Raw genomic sequence first — 17,519 nt, 5'->3', positions numbered from 1 at the left:
TCCCAATTCAAAGCTTGAAGATTTATGGAAGAAAGTGTATAAATAGCTTAGAATTTAAGTTAGGAGGACCTTCTTTTCACCCTTTTCTTTTCAATTTCAGTTAATGGGCACTTTTACGTCGTTTGTATTTTTCATTCTCTGTTAGTTAATTTCCAGGATGTATTGTTCAATTCCAATTTCTATTTTGAGAGCTATTAACAACTAAACCCCTTTCATTGGGTTAGGAGGCTCTGTGTAATTCAATGGATCAATAGTAATTTTCATTCTTCTTCTTCTTTCTTTTCTCTTGATTTTACTAGAAAGCTTTCAGTCTTCATCCAATTGGATAGTTATCTTGGGAGAGAAGCTATTCATAATTGGATCTCCTTGGAACTTTGAAAGAGGAATGAGGATATCATGCTAGAATTGCTTTCTCATATTGGATTAGATTGGGGTTTGGATAGATATAGTGACATGTAATCCTACCTACATTTTGATCTATAAATTTGTGTGGTATAATCAGTGACCAAACTTCATCTCTTCCCATGAGCACTTAAATCAAGGAATTGGGCAATTGTTCATGCTTAGAGAGATTAGATTGCCAAGGAATTGGGATCTAATCACCTAAGATTGCCAAGGAGATCAATGAATGCATTGAGTGCAGGAGAGATAAAAAGGATTTTGATCCGGAGAATTATACATCTCCTGAACCCAATGAATTACCCATTCTCTGATCTACCCATTCTATTTACTTTCTGCTTTTTAATTTCATGCTAATTCCCCCTTCCCATTTAATTTCTTGAAATTTAAGCTTCTGCACTTTAATTCCTTACAGTTTAAATTTCTGTTCTTTTAATTTCTTACAATTTAAGTTTCCCGCCAATTTTACTTTCTGCAATTCTAATTTTACTTTCGATTCTGCTCAACTAGTATAATTCTCCAATTAATACTGCTTGATCTACCAATCCCTGTGGGATTCGACCTCTGATGCACGGAAAACTTGTCTCTCAACAAATCTCCTTTAGGCAAGTGTACCGAATTTGTCGTCAAGTAAAAACTCACAATAGAGTGAGGTCGAATCCCACAGGGATTGATTGATCAAGCAACTTTAATTAGAAGAATGTTCTAGTTGAGCGAATCCAGAATTTGGGTTGAGAGTTGCAGAAAATAAAATGGCGGGAATGTAAATAACAAAAAAGTAAATGCTATAATTAAAGGACTGGAAGTAAATGACTGAAAATAAATTGCAGAATTGTAAATGGGAATGGGGGATTTGCTCATAAAAGTAAATGGCAGAAATTAAAGAGAATGGGTAAGATCAGAGATGGGGAGTTCATTGGGCTTAGGAGATGTTGCAATTCTCTGGATCAAGTTCATTTTAATCTCTTCCTCAATCAATGCACTCATTGATCTCCTTGGCAATCTTAAGTGATTGAATTACAATTTCTTGCAATTCAATCTCTCAAATCTTGATCAATAGCCAATTCCTTGGTCAATTGCTCATGAGAAGAGATGAAGTATGATCACTGATTATACCACATGCATTTCCCAAATCAAGTATTGAGAGGGTTATAGTCACATACCCATCCAAACCCAATTTGGTCCAGCATGAGAAAGCATTTCTAGCTTGATATCTTCATTCCTCTTTCAAGGTTCAAAAGAGATCCAAGTTTGAATAGCTTCTCTTCCAAGATAACTACTCAATGGGATGAAGATCGAAAGTTTTCAAGTAAAATCAAGAGAAAAGATAGAAGAAGAATAATGAAAATTAGTATTGATCCATCAAATTACAACAGAGCTCCCTAACCCAATGAAAGGGGTTTAGTTGTTCATAGCTCTTGAAAATGAAAATAAAGATGGAGAATACATCATAGAGCTAGAAATTGCAGAGAAAGTAAAATACAGAGAGTAATTCTCTTTTTCCAACTTTTTAGAACTCCCTTTAACAATTCAAAGCTACTCCTATATTTACTACTTTTCTCAGCTTCTAGTTTGCTCTTCAAGTCTTGGGCCTTTGGATCTTGAGTTTGAAGCAGTTCTTTTCTTCATTTGGGCTTGGCTTTACTTGCAGAGAGAAAGTGCTAAGTGGGCAGAGACTTTAGCTCAGGGCGTTAGGGGTGTTAACATTTAGTGAAAGTATAAGTTCGAGAACGTTAGTGACACTTAACATTTTCACAAACGTTCCAGTGTGCCCCTATTTGCTTCACGTTAAAGCCCACGTTAACTAGGTTAACGTGGCTTCTAACGTGGCCTTGCCAAACTTCGAGAACGTTAGTGACACTCAACATTGTCACTAACGTTCCAGTGTGCCCCTATTTGCTTCACGTTAAAGCCCACGTTAACTAGGTTAACATGGCTTCTAACGTGGCCTTGCCAAACTTTGAGAACGTTAGTGACACTCAACATTGTCACTAACGTTCCAATGTGCCCCTAGATCTCACGTTAGAGTCCACGTTAACTAGGTTAACGTGGCTTCTAACGTGGCCATTCTTAGCCATCCCAACGTTAGTGACAATGTTGAGTGTCACTAACGTTGGCTCATCATTCATTCCTCATCGTTAGCTTCCACGTTAACTATGTTAACGTGGAAGTTAACGTGGCTCCTTGGGGGGTTGTGTGGTCGCTTCCAACGTTAGTGACAATGTTGAGTGTCACTAACGTTGTCGACAACTCTCACTTCTCACGTTAGCTCCCACGTTAACCAAGTTAACGTGGGAGTTAACGTGGTGTGTTGCATCCTTAGGCCAATGTTAGTGACAATGTTGAATGTCACTAATGTTGGCTTCTCTTCCCCCTTTAACGTTAGAGGCCACGTTAACTAGGTTAACGTGGGCTCTAACGTGGCCACTCATGAGTGTTTGCCAACGTTAGTGACAATGTTAAGTGTCACTAACGTTGGCTCAACTTCCCTTCTCCATGTTAGAGTGCACGTTAACTTAGTTAACGTAACTCTTAACATGGACAAGGATGGCTTTGAAAGTGTTATTGGCAATCACTTTTCTCATTAACCTTGCAAGTTACCTCCCTTTCCTTGCTTCCTTTGGTCCTGAAATCAAGCAACAGAGTGCATCAAAGTTCTAGTCCAAGTCATGGGTAATGTAGCATACAATTTGTCACTAAATTCATGCAAAATGTATGCTTGAATCAAGGTGTAGGTGAATATCTACCCAAAACATGCTTATTTCCTTAAGAAATGCATGAAACTACCCTAAAAACAGTAAAGAAAAGGTCAGTGAAACTGGCCAAGATGCCCTGGCATCACAACACCAAACTTAAAGCTTGCTTGTCCCTAAGCAAGTACTGGAACAAGAGAATGATGAATGGAATATCCAGAGGAATGAGTCATTCTTGTGGAAGTCATGTTACTGATTTTATGGTGGTTTCATGCATAGCAACTTAGGTTCATTCCATTACTGGCTTTCAGACTTTTATCATGTCCCTAAACACTTACTTTGTTTATATCCCATGAGACTTTTATTCATTGATCCTTTTATTGTTATTTCAAGGGTTATTTGTGTTATTTAGGCTAAGTGCTCTGTAAGGGGACAACTCTTTAAGATAAGCTTTCAGCCAACACTCCCGAACCAATTGGTTCAAGGTGCTAGGTGTTGAAGTACCCCTAAGGACTTACTCCCTCAAGTCTCTCCCCCATACATGCACACCACAGGCATATAGTTCATTTATTTTCTTTCTTGAGACCTTGGTGTCCAGCACCTCTTTGGGTTACTAAATGCTCTATAGTGAGGGTTACTCTTAATAGTGGATTTTCAGCTGATAATCCCGGGTTAGTTAACCCAAGTTACCAGGTGATAAAGCACCCCTGAAAGCTTATTCATCCAAGTAGATCCCTCACACAGGAGCACCACAGACACTTGTCTCAAGGTCAAACCATTGGTGCCTAGCCTTATTGCTTACTCTTTTTCTTTTGTTTTTTTTCACTTCCATTGTTCTTTCCCTTCTCTCTTATTAGGATCTTGTTATTAACTTAGTCTCATGGGTATATCCAAAGTCAAGTATTTAGGACAGATAGTTGTCCTCCTAGCCTTGTGGTTGAACCAACTTAGCTAACTTATGACTACCCCAAAGATTCATGAATGCACTTTCACATTATGAACTCTACTCTGGTCCTTTAAAAACATAAACATTCTCTTCTTCATTTGATTTAAAGGGACAAGCTTACAAGAAAGTAAAGTAAGGATGCAGTGACATAAAGACTAGTGCACATAGACTTTCTTCAATACCAAAAACTTAAAAGTCATAATTGAAAAAGGTTTAAACATAACATGGAAGCAAGTTCTATTTCATACAAGATCTTCCTTATTTAAAACATAGAGAAAGATGGAACAAAGAAGGAATTCCACCACCTTTTACTGTTGTGGATGTCCATGCTCTTTTCCTTGCTTGTCCTCTTTGTTTCCTCTTGCATTTCCTCGCATCCTTGCCAATCTTGCTTGCTTCCAATCCTCAAGTGCCTTCCTCACTGACTCATGACTCTCTTCCACCCTTTGTCTTTCCTTTCGTGCTAATTCATCCTTCATTTCGTCATACTTGGCTATTCCTGGATGCAATATTGGCAGCTGTCCCACTAAGTAACCGAGCCTGGCTTGAGTGTTTATATGATGTCCTGTTTCGCTCATGTAAACTCCTTCTGTGAATGCCCTTTGCTCGTCCAATAGTTCTGCCTGTTCTATTTGTCTTCGATGCATCTCATGTATGTGCGCCCCTTGATGTGCTTGGATGTTGATTAGCCTCTGGGTGGATTCTTGTTGCTCATTTTGCCTTTGTTCCATCCTGTTGAATGTTTCTCCCCATTGTTGTCCTTGACTTAGTTGTTGTTCCATCATTTGCCTTTGCCACTCACCTTGCTGAGTCATCCATCTTGAAAGTGTTTTCTCTTGTTGCCCCATCATCTGTAGTTGAAGCTCTTTCTGTGCTCCTTAGCTTTCCAAATATTGTCTAGACAAGCCATCAATGGCCTCCTGCAATTGGTGCATGTCCAAGGTCTGTTGTGCTTGACCCTCTAAGACTTGTCCTTCCACTACTTGAGGGGCTGTTTTCTTCCTTTGCTTCCGCTGAGGCAAAGTGGATGCTGCAGCTTTCATCCTTCGTACAGTTATTGGGATGCCTTCCTTTATCCACATGGGGTTCTCATCTTCAAAAACTACCCCAGCTTTCTTGCATATTCGGTAAATAGTGCTGGGGTAACCTAACATTCCTCTTGAATCGCTTTTCTCTGCCATCTTTCTAATACCTTCAGCTATGAGTTCATGAACCTTGATTTCTCCTCTCTTCAGTATACAGTGCACCATTGTGGCTCTCTTGACATTCACCTCCGAGTTGTTTGCTGCTAAGAGAATAGACCTTCTCACTAGCTCAAACCACCCCTTGGCTTCAGGAGTGAGATCTATTCTCTTGATGAACTTTGGGTTATTTCCCGCACCCCTTTCCCAGTCAGCTCCTGGTACACAAATATCTTGCAGAATCTGGTCATAATTGGGGTTGTCCATTCTTGAGTGATAGCTTTCTTCTTCAAATTGTATAGACCGTAGCTTCAATGCCCTCATGACACTCATGGGACCAAAGTCCACCATCTTCCCTCTCACAAAGCTTGTGTAAGACTCATCCTTCTTATCATATCGAACCGCATTTGCATAAAATTCTCTTATGAGATTTGCATTCACCTTAATGACCGGGTCAGTGAGGAGCTCCCATATTCTCCTTTCTATCTTCTCTGTAATTTCGGGGCACTCAGTCTTTGTAACTTGAAATCTCAGCTCATAAATGATTTCCTTATCAACCATCCACCCGTATTGCAATGCATGATGCAAGCTTCTAAATCTCCTTTCATCATATGGGTGTTCTTCCATGGGTTCCTTTTCCTTCCTTCTTTTAGAACCCGAAGACGCCATGAATGATAGTTAATATGTGAATGTGGTAAGGTTGTGGAAACTTTTGGTTGTATAGGGTTTTATGGCAATGAAGAGAGTGAGGGGAGGAATGTTTGTAATCGGATCGAGGGTGTCTTGTACCAAAAGGAAGAGTGGTGAAGGGTGTGTGATGACAATGAAGGGTGGTACGGACAAGGGTCGTTTATATAGAGAAGTTGTGAGAGAATGGAGGGTGTAGATTCATGAAGTGGTCACTTGATGGATGGTTGGGGTTATGCATGGCTAGAAGACAAGGATCATCACTTTATGATGGGGATTGCTCGGTCTTCTAGGGGTGCCATTTTTTCAATGTTGCATGGCAACATTTTCCGATGTATTCCTTTTTTAGAACAAGTGTGTAGCCCCTCCTTTTGTGGTGTCCGAACCTTCTTTGTTTGGTTGTCCAATCTATCCCTTTTAATGCTCCTTTTCTTTTCCTATAAAGACAAATTAAGAAAAGTAAGAAAAGATATTAAAATGACCATATGAACTTTACGGCTAATATTAATGAAAGAGAAGAAAAGATTTGATTGTTTATTTATGAATTCCAACTAACTAACTAACTATTGGTAGGTCCTTATATGCATTTTGGTGGCACCATGGGGTGACACCAAACTTAGTTTGAAGCAATGTGATGAAAAGTTCTGTTCAAAGCTCCCAAGACTAGCATGCATCTTGGTTTGCTTTGAACACCAAACTTGTTCTTCACTATATACTGCATGATAAAGATTGCACCAAGTGTTTGTCAATTTTGGGTTGAAATTCATAAAGATTTATTCATTATTTTAAAAACATATAAAACATGGGTTGCCTCCCATGAAGCGCTTCTTTAGCGTCACTAGCTTGACGTTTTTCCTTCATCAGGGTGGTTGGTAGTGCTTAAAGTCCTCCCCTCTTGCTGTGGACTTATATCCATTGGTTGGATCAATGATCTCCACATGTTTCAGGGAAAGAACTCTGTTGATAGTGAAGACCTTAGGTAACTGAGATGGTACAGTGGGGAGATTAGGGGGAATATCTGGGAAGTAAGCTGAGACAACTCTATCCCCTGGAGAGAAGTCTTCCGTAGGGATCTTCTTGTTCCTCCATCTCCTTGGTACCTTCTTCTTTGTTTCTTTTGAAGTTGCCTTCCCCTTGGTGACCTCTTTTTCTAAAGGGGTTGTGGTGCTGTCTTCACCTGCCTCTAGAGGTTTAGGTTCCTCCAACTTTTCCTTGAGCTGTGGCAACTGCTGTTTTCCTTGTTTATCTATTAAGGGGATCTCAGAATGAACTGGCTGTGCTTCAGTGCTTGTTTCCTCCTTCAGTGTCTCATTATCATTTGTGCTTAGTTCCTTGTCCTCTTGATTTGTTTCTCATGAGAGTTTGAAAATATTGAAGCTGAGTCGTTCATCATGGATTCTCAATATTAGCTCCCCTTTCTCTACATCGATAAGTGCTCTGGCCGTAGCTAGGAATGGTCTTCCCAATATGATTGGATGAGTGTGACTCTCTTCCATGTCCAGGATGACAAAGTCTGTTGGGAGAAAGTATTTCCCAACTTTTAGCAACACATTTTCCACCACTCCTATTGCTTGCTTTTGAGTTTTGTCAGCCAGTCTGATGATTACATCTGTGGGTATTATCTCATTGATCTGCAGCCTCTTTGCCAGGGATAAGGGTAGTAAGTTGATGCTGGCCCCCAAATCACATAGTGCTCTATCGAACATAGTTTCACCTATGGCACAAGAGATGTGAAAACTCCCTGGATCTCTTCTTTTTGTAGGCAACTCAGGTTGAATAAGGGCACTACATTCCTTGTTCATCACTATAGTCTGGCCTCCTTTGAGTGAGCCTTTCCTGGGAAGAAGTTCCTTCATATACTTGATGAATGCAGGCATTTGTTGAATTGCCTTGATGAATGGTATGTTCACATGCAGAGATGCAGACAAGTCTAGGAACCTTGAGTATATTCTTTTTCCCACAGCACCATTGAGCAGTTGAGGGAAGGGTGCATAGAGCTTCAGCAGCTCTTGTTGTGAGATTTCTGGTTCTTGGCGATCTCTATCCTCCTCCTTTGTTGAGTTGTCTTCAGGTTGTTTGCAAAGTTTGCTTTGCTTGTCTTCAGTCTCTTGATCACTCGCAGTGACCATTTTGCAATCTTCCCATCTTACTTTCTTTGCTTCTCCTTTGGGGTTTTTCTTCGTGTCACTTGGGAAGCTATCAGTAGGTTTGGGAATCTTCTCAGCTAAATATCCCACCTGAAATTCCAGCTTCCTGATGGTCTCTCCCTGGTTCTTAATATTGACTCGCACCTCCTCTTTGAACACCTTATTTTCTTGAATCTCTTGGCATATTCCTTCAAGTAAGGCTTCAATCTTAGAGAGCTTGTCATCAATTGATGAGTGATTCGGAGCAGATGTGCTGTTTTGGTTTTGATAGGCGTGTGGAGAAGTGTTGTTGTGGGGGTGTTGAGATGTCCTCTGTGTGAATTGCTGGTGAGCTGCATTGTTGTTGGAGTTGTAACATCTCTGGTCTTGGTTTTGATCTTGCTCACTTCCCCACCCAAAGTTTGGGTGGTTTCTCCATCCAGGGTTATAGGTCTTGGAGTATGGATCATAGTTTTTCCTTGGTGAATTTCCAATGTAGTTGGCTTGCTCCTGACTCTCCTCTGCTTTTTCATTCACTCCTTCTTGGGTTGTTGATAAAGTGGAGATTGCTGCTACTTGGTTAATCTCCATCTTCTTGGTGAGGTCAGCCAGCTGCTGGGTAATGAGCTTGTTTTGGGCCAACAGAGCATCTACATTGTTTAGCTCCATTACTCCTCTTGTGTTCCCTCTTTCGGAAGCATAGAAGTAGTCGTTCTCTACTACTGTTTCAATAACATCTATGGATTCCTCAATAGTCTTCTTCTTGTTCAAGGATCCTCCGGATGAATGGTCTACGGCCTTCTTTGACTCATAAAAGAGTCCTTCATAGAAAATGTGCAGCTGCACCCAATCGTTGAACATGTCAATTGGACACCTCCTTGTTAAGTCCTTGAACCTCTCCCATGCTTCATATAGAGTCTCACCATCTTGTTGCTTGAAAGTTTGGACCTCAGCTCTCAGCCTATTGATTCGTTGAGGAGGGTAAAATCTTGCTAAAAATTTGTTCACCACGTCTTCCCAAGTTGTCAAGCTTTCCCTTGGGAAGGATTCCGGCCACTTGGCTGCTTTGTCCCTAAGTGAGAATGGAAATAGGAGCAGTCTATAGGCATCAGGGTGAACACCATTAGACTTCATTGTGTCACATATTCTCAAGAAGGTGGTCAAATGTTGATTGGGGTCTTCTTGAACACCTCCTCCAAACGAGCAGTTGTTCTGAACAAGGGTGATGAGCTGTGGTTTAAGTTCAAAGTTGTTGGCATAGATTGTTGGCTTTTGGATGCACGGAAAACTTGTCTCTCAACAAATCTCCTTTTGGCAAGTGTACCGAATTTGTCGTCAAGTAAAAACTCACAATAGAGTGAGGTCGAATCCCACAGGGATTGATTGATCAAGCAACTTTAATTAGAAGAATGTTCTAGTTGAGCGAATCTAGAATTTGGGTTGAGAGTTGCAGAAAATAAAATGGCGGGAATGTAAATAACAGAAAAGTAAATGTTAGAATTAAAGGAATGGAAGTAAATGACTGAAAATAAATTGCATAATTGTAAATGGGAATGGGGGATTTGCTCATAAAAGTAAATGGCAGAAATTAAAGAGAATGGGTAAGATCAGAGATGGGGAGTTCATTGGGCTTAGGAGATGTTGCAATTCTCTGGATCAAGTTCATTTTCATCTCTTCCTCAATCAATGCACTCATTGATCTCCTTGGCAATCTTAAGTGATTGAATTACAATTTCTTGCAATTCAATCTCTCAAATCTTGATCAATAGCCAATTCCTTGGTCAATTTCTCATGGGAAGAGATGAAGTATGGTCACTGATTATACCACATGCATTTCCCAAATCAAGTATTGAGAGGGTTATAGTCACATACCCATCCAAACCCAATTTGGTCCAGCATGAGAAAGCATTTCTAGCTTGATCTCTTCATTCCTCTTTCAAGGTTCAAAAGAGATCCAAGTTTGAATAGCTTCTCTTCCAAGATAACTACTCAATGGGATGAAGATCGAAAGCTTTCAAGTAAAATCAAGAGAAAAGATAGAAAAAGAATAATGAAAATTAGTATTGATCCATCAAATTACAACAGAGCTCCCTAACCCAATGAAAGGGGTTTAGTTGTTCATAGCTCTTGAAAATGAAAATAAAGATGGAGAATACATCATAGAGCTAGAAATTGCAGAGAAAGTAAAATACAGAGAGTAATTCTCTTTTTCCAACTTTTTAGAACTCCCTTTAACAATTCAAAGCTACTCCTATATATACTACTCTTCTCAGCTTCTAGTTTGCTCTTCAAGTCTTGGGCCTTTAGATCTTGAGTTTGAAGCAGTTCTTTTCTTCATTTGGGCTTGGCTTTACTTGCAGAGAGAAAGTGCTAAGTGGGCAGAGACTTTAGCTCAGGGCGTTAGGGGTGTTAACATTTAGTGAAAGTATAAGTTCGAGAACGTTAGTGACACTTAACATTTTCACTAACGTTCTAGTGTGCCCCCTATTTGCTTCACGTTAAAGCCCACGTTAACTAGGTTAACGTGGCTTCTAACGTGGCCTTGCCAAACTTCTAGAACGTTAGTGACACTCAACATTGTCACTAACGTTCCAGTGTGCCCCTATTTGCTTCACGTTAAAGCCCACGTTAACTAGGTTAACGTGGCTTCTAACGTGGCCTTGCCAAACTTCGAGAACGTTAGTGACACTCAACATTGTCACTAACGTTCCAATGTGCCCCTAAATCTCACGTTAGAGTCCACGTTAACTAGGTTAACGTGGCTTCTATCGTGGCCATTCTTAGCCATCCCAACGTTAGTGACAATGTTGAGTGTCACTAACATTGGCTCATCATTCATTCCTCATCGTTAGCTTCCACGTTAACTAAGTTAACATGGAAGTTAACGTGGCTCCTTGGGGGGTTGTGTGGTTGCTTCCAACGTTAGTGACAATGTTGAGTGTCACTAACGTTGTCGACAACTCTCACTTCTCACGTTAGCTCCCACGTTAACCTAACGTGGTGTGTTGCATCCTTAGGCCAACGTTAGTGACAATGTTGAATGTCACTAACGTTGGCTTCTCTTCCCCCTTTAACGTTAGAGGCCACGTTAACTAGGTTAACGTGGGCTCTAACGTGGCCACTCATGAGTGTTTGCCAACGTTAGTGACAATGTTAAGTGTCACTAACGTTGGCTCAACTTTCCTTCTCCACGTTAGAGTGCACGTTAACTTAGTTAACGTAACTCTTAACATGGGCAATGATGGCTTTGAGAGTGTTATTGGCAATCACTTTTCTCTTTAACCTTGTAAGTTACCTCCCTTTCCTTGCTTCCTTTGGTCCTGAAATCAAGCAACAGAGTGCATCAATGTTCTAGTCCAAGTCATGGGTAATGCAGCATACAATTTGTCACTAAATTCATGCAAAATCCTCATGAAATAATGTAAAATGCACAATGTATGCTTGAATCAAGGTGTAGGTGAATATCTACCCAAAACTAGCTTATTTCCTAAAGAAATGCATGAAACTACCCTAAAAACAGTAAAGAAAAGGTCAGTGAAACTGGCCAAGATGCCCTGGCATCAACCTCACTCTTTTGTGAGTTTTTACTTAACGACATCCGGTGTACTTGCTGGAAGGAAATTTGTCGAGAGGCAAATTTTTGCGTATCAAGTTTATGGCGCCGTTGCCGGGGATTGGTTTTGTATTGACAATTACTAAATTGAAGGATAACTAGATTGAGCACTTTACTTTTCTGTTTGATTAAAGTGCAATTTAATTTCAGTAGTTCATTTTATTCTCTGCTATTTTCTTTTAGTTATTTCTCTTTAAATTTTATCTTACTTCTTTACATTCCAGCAACCTAACCCACTAACTATTTGATAAATTACTCTAACCAAGCTAACTATACTCTGTTTTAGTGGATATTGCAATTGCTATTTCTTGTACTTGTTCATTGTATGACAGGTAGGAGAAAGGAAATTTCAACCTCATTTGATAGTGAACTGGAAAGAACCTTCCTGAGATTAAGGAGGGAAGCAAGAGAAAAGAGGGTTGTTGGTGTAGAAGAAGAGGAAGAATACTTTGATATAACCATAGAGGATGATATGGAAAACCATCATGAAGAAGAGGTGAATAACCATATACCAGAAGGGGGGGAGCTAACCCTGCTGGACAAAAGAGGAGAGTCCTGGGATCATACATCAATCCAAATCCAGGAAATTGTGGTAGCAGCATTCAGAGGCCAACCATCCATACTAACAATTTTGAATTGAAGCCTCAGCTCATAACTCTTGTCCAGAACAACTGTTCTTTTGGAGGAAGTGCACAAGAGGATCCTAATGAGCATCTCACTAAATTCCAAAGGATATGTGACACGGTTAAATCTAATGGTGTGCACCCTGACACCTATAGATTGTTACTGTTTCCATTCTCTTTGAGGAACAAAGCATCAAAATGGCTGGAATCATTCCCAAAGGAAAGCTTGACAACTTGGGAAGATATAATGAGCAGATTTTTGACAAGGTTTTACCCTCCAGAAAGAGTAAACAGGCTAAGAACTGAAGTGCAGACATTCAGACAGCAAGATGGTGAAACTCTTTATGAAGCCTGGGAGAGATTCAAAGACTTGACAAAGAAATGCCCACCTGACATGTTTAATGAGTGGGTACAAATCCACATCTTCTATCAAGGGCTGAATTGTGAATCAAGGAAAGCTGTAGATCACTCATCTGGAGGTTCCCTAAACAAGAAGAAGATCATTGAAGAGGCCATTGATGTTATAAAGACAGTGGCTAATAATGAGTATTTTTATGCCTCAGATAGAAGCAACAATAGGGAAGTCTTGGAATTGAACCATATGGATGCAATTCTGGCTCAGAACAAGATGATCACCAAGCAACTCGCTGAATTGACCAAGCAAATGGAGAAGAATCAAGCTGCAGCTATTTACACTCAACCATCATCCCAAGAAGAGTTGGAGATAGAAGAAGGAGTTAACTGGGAGGAAGCTAATTACCTTGGAGACTCATGTAGGCAAGCTAATGATCCTTACTCTAAAACCTATAACTCTGGTTGGAGGAACCACCCAAAATTTGGGTGGGGGAACCAACAAAACTCCAACCAAAAACTATACCATACCATACAAAACACCTACATACAACCACCATATCAAAGTCACAACAACCACTCTCAACACCCTAATTCTAACCAATCAGCACCACATGATGAGGATAGAATGGCCAGGATGGAAGCTATGCTCGCAAACCTTTGTAAGGAGTTTGACGACATCAAAAAATTCAAGGAGGAGGTAATATCTAATTAGCAAAATCAAGATGCTGCCACTCAAAAGCTTGAAGCACAAATTGGATACTTGTCCAAGCAAGCTTCTGGCCACAGTTCAAGTAATGCCACCAGGACAACTTCAAGAGAGGAATCAAATCTATTACCCTCAGAAGCGGAAAGGAATTGAAAGAGACTCCAAGGGAGACTCAAAAAGAGAAGGAAGAGGGAAGTTCAAACGCCAAAGAAGAAGCACAAAGGTCCCTTACCTTCAACGCCTAATGAAGAATGCAAAAGACAGCCAATTCTCCAAATTTTTGGAGATTTTCAAGAAACTTCAGATCAACATTCCCTTTGCAGAAGCACTAGTACAAATGCCACTGTATGCTAAGTTTCTGAAGGAATTGATGACCGAGAAGAGAAGTTGGAGGGATGATGAAACTGTGATCTTAACTGAGGAATGTAGTGCTATCATCCAACAAAAGCTGTCTCAAAAATTGAAGGACCTAGGAAGCTTCCAAATTCCCTACATCATAGGGGAAATAACAGTTGAAAAAGCCCTATGTGACTTGGGAGCTAGTATAAATTTGATGTCCTTAACAATGATGAAAAGAATGAAGATCGAGGAAGCCAAACCAACAAGAATGGCTCTCCAATTGGCTGATCGGTCATTCAAATTCCCTCATGGAATAGTAAAAGATTTGCTAGTGAAAGTAGGAGACTTCATCATCCTTGCTGAATTTGTGATATTGGACATGGAGGAAGAAGCTAAGGATTCAATAATCTTGGAGAGGCCAATTTTAGCTACTGCTGGAGCTATCATTGATGTCTAAAAGGGTGAACTTACCCTTAGGCTACATGAGGAGAGGATGGTGTTCAATGTATTCAAAGACATGAGCTATCCACTAGAGTTACTGTGAGAGTGTATGAAGATAGATGCAGTGGAAATTGTGGTGCAAGAAACCTTTGAAGAAGTACTTGGAGAATTGACTGAGGGTGACTCTATGTTAAATATTGAGGTTGCTGATGTCAACTCAGCTGAAATGCCTATTCCAAGAAAATTGGAGGAGAGGAAAAAGGAGAAAGAAGCACCCAAACTAGAGCTGAAAGCACTGCCTCCTACTCTTAAGTATGCATACTTGGGAAGTAATGGAAGTTACCCAGTGATCATCAATTCTGCCCTTAGTCCAGAACAGGAAGAGGAACTAATCAAGGTGTTGCAAAGGCACTAAGATGCCATTGGATGGACCCTTGCTGACTTAAAAGGGATAAGCTCATCCATATGCATGCATAAGATCTTGCTGGAAGAAGATGCCAAGCCCTCCATTCAAGCCCAGAGAAGATTGAATCCTGTCAAGAAAGAAGTGGTCCAAAAAGAAGTGATGAAGCTATGGCAAGCAGGAGTTATTTATCCCATTTCTGACAGCCCATGGGTGAGTCTTGTCCATGTGGTTCCAAAGAAAAGAGGGATCACAGTTGTACCCAATGAGAAGAACAAACTCATACCCACAAGAACAGTTATAGGCTGGAGGATGTACATGACTATAGGAAACTCAATGAGGCAACTAGAAAAGATCATTTTCCACTTCTTTTTATGGACCAGATGCTGGAGAGATTGGCAGGACATGCATATTACTGTTTTCTTGATGGATATTCGGGTTATAATCAAATAGTGGTGGATCTAATAGATCAAGAAAAGACATCATTCACCTGTCCATATGGAGTTTTCGCTTAAAGCACATGCCTTTTGGATTGTGCAATGCCCCTGCAAATTTCCAAAGATGCATGTTATCTATTTTCTTAGACATGATTAAAAAATTCATTGAAGTCTTCATGGACGATTTCTCAGTTTTTGGAAACTCCTTTCCCAATTGCCTTAATCATCTTGCCTTAGTGTTAAAAAGGTGCCAAGAGACAAACCTAGTTCTAAACTAGGAGAAATGACATTTTATGGTAATAGAGGGGATTGTCCTTGGCCATAAGATTTCAAAAAAAGGCATATATGTAGATAAAGCTAAGGTGGAATTAATTGAGAAATTACCTCCACCTAGTAATGTCAAGGCAATTAGGAGTTTTTTAGGCCTTGCTGGTTTTTACAGGAGGTTTATCAGAGATTTTTCCAAAATTGCAAAGCCTTTGAACAACCTATTAATATCTGATACACCTTTTGTATTTGACCAAAAATGCACACTAGCATTTGAAACACTAAAAATAGAACTTTCCTCAACACCTATCATCGCCTCACCTGATTGGAATTTGCCTTTTGAACTAATGTGTGATGCATCAGACTATGCTGTTGGGGCAGTGCTTGGACAGAGGAAAGGAAATTTAGTGCATGTTATATATTATGCCAGCAAGGTTTTGAATGAAACTCAAAGGAATTATACCACTACTGAGAAGGAACTACTAGCAATAGTATTTTCATTTGACAAGTTTATATCTTATCTCATTGGAGCTAAAGTGATTATTTTTACTGATCATGCAGCACTAAAATATTTACTTGCAAAACAAGAGTCAAAACCGAGACTGATAAGGTGGATTTTGCTATTGTAGGAATTCAATATTGAGATTAAAGACAAGAAGGGAGTGGAGAACAAAGTAGCAGATCATTTGTCCAGAATCCCTTGTGAAGAAGGTAGCACCCACAAATCAAGTGTCAATGAATTCTTCCTTGATGAGCAATTAATGCTGGTTCATAAGGCACCCTGGTTCGCAGACATTGCTAATTTTAAGGCAACTGGGGAGTTTCCTTCAATGATAAACAAACATCAGAAGAGGAAACTCATCAATGATACAAAATATTTCATTTGGGATGAGCCATACTTATTCAAAAAATGTTTAGATGGATTGCTCAGAAGATGTATTTCAGAGGAGGAAGGAAGGGAAGTTCTATTGAATTGTCAAGGTTCTTGCTATGGAGGCCATTTTGGAGGAGAAAAAACCACAGCAAAAGTCTTGCAGTGCGGATTCTTTTGGCCCACCATCTTTAAAGATGCAAGAGAGCTAGTGAAGAACTGCAATAAATGTCAGCGGTCTGGAAATTTGCCCAAGAAAAATGAGATGCCACAATAATTCATCTTGGAACTTGAGCTGTTTGATGTATGGAGGATTGATTTCATGGGACCATTCCCAACCTCATACTCAAACAATTACATTTTGGTGGCAGTAGACTATGTATCAAAATGGGTGGAGGCTATTGAAACACCTACAAATGACAACAAGGTGGTCCCGAACTTCCTCAGAAAGAACATCTTTAGCAGGTTTGGAGTTCCCAGAGCACTCATCAGTGATGGAGGAAGCCATTTTTGCAATAGGCCACTAGAGACCTTCCTCCTGAGATATGGGGTGAAGCACAAGGTTGCCACACCCTATCACCCCCAAACAGGTGGTCAGACAGAAATATCCAACCGAGAGCTGAAAAAGATCCTGGAAAAGATGGTGAGAGCTTCAAGAAAAGAGTGGTCGAAGAAGCTGGATGATGCTTTTTGGGCATACAAGACAGCCTTTAAAACACCAATTGGAATGTCTCCATATCAACTGGTGTATGGTAAAGCTTGCCACCTGCCATTAGAGCTTGAACACAAAGCTTTCTGGTCTCTCAAGTTATTGAATTTTGATGGCCAAGCTGCTGGTGAAAGGAGACTCTTGCAACTGCAAGAATTAGAGGAGTTTAGATTCCAAGCCTATGAAAATGCCAAAATATACAAAGAAAAGAAAAAGAAAGACATGACCTCAAGATGGCACCAACAAGCTTTGAGGAATGACAGAGAGTACTGCTCTACAACTCCAGACTAAAACTATTCCCTGGGAAGTTAAGATCAAGGTGGTCAGGTCCTTTTATTGTCACTAAAGTCTCACCTTATGGATACATAGAGATTAGGGAAGAAAGCTCACAATAGACCTTCACTTTGAATGGACAAAGGCTTAAACATTACTTGGGTGACATGGTAGAAGGGTCCAAGATGAAATATAGACTCACTTGAGAGAGAGGAACGTCAAGCTAATGACGATAAAAGAGCGCTTGTTAGGAGGCAACCCAACCAAAGGTAATTCTCTTTTCATAGCTTGTCAATAAGAGTAAGTAAATTCTCTGTATCACAAAGAGCTAAGTTTGGTGTTGCACACCAAAGAAATCTAAGGGGGAATGTGTAATTCTAAGTTTGGTGTTCCACCATGGAATAATTAGTTGTCAGCTCCAAACAAGCAGAGAAATTACTCAAAAGTTGTT

The 17,519-nt window shown here is 40.1% G+C and overlaps 2 non-coding genes across 2 annotated transcripts; one reads left to right on the top strand and one right to left on the bottom strand.

The window, feature by feature from the left end:
* Positions 1-8,891: 8,891 nt before the first annotated feature.
* On the top strand, positions 8,892-8,995 carry LOC148545791 (small nucleolar RNA R71). Its single transcript, XR_015902127.1, has one exon. It is a non-coding gene; the product is annotated as a small nucleolar RNA R71 (small nucleolar RNA).
* A 3,565-nt stretch (positions 8,996-12,560) lies between these two features.
* LOC148545790 (small nucleolar RNA R71) lies at positions 12,561-12,668 on the bottom strand. The gene has a single exon (XR_015901922.1). It is a non-coding gene; the product is annotated as a small nucleolar RNA R71 (small nucleolar RNA).
* Positions 12,669-17,519: the final 4,851 nt, after the last annotated feature.

Source organism: Arachis ipaensis, chromosome B9 (genome assembly GCF_059453495.1).
Source record: "Arachis ipaensis isolate K30076 ecotype BB chromosome B9, ASM5945349v1, whole genome shotgun sequence".
NCBI classification, from domain to species: Eukaryota; Viridiplantae; Streptophyta; class Magnoliopsida; order Fabales; family Fabaceae; genus Arachis; species Arachis ipaensis.
The sequence above is the reverse complement of the archived record's forward strand: the minus strand, read 5'-3'. Positions and strand labels throughout refer to the sequence as shown.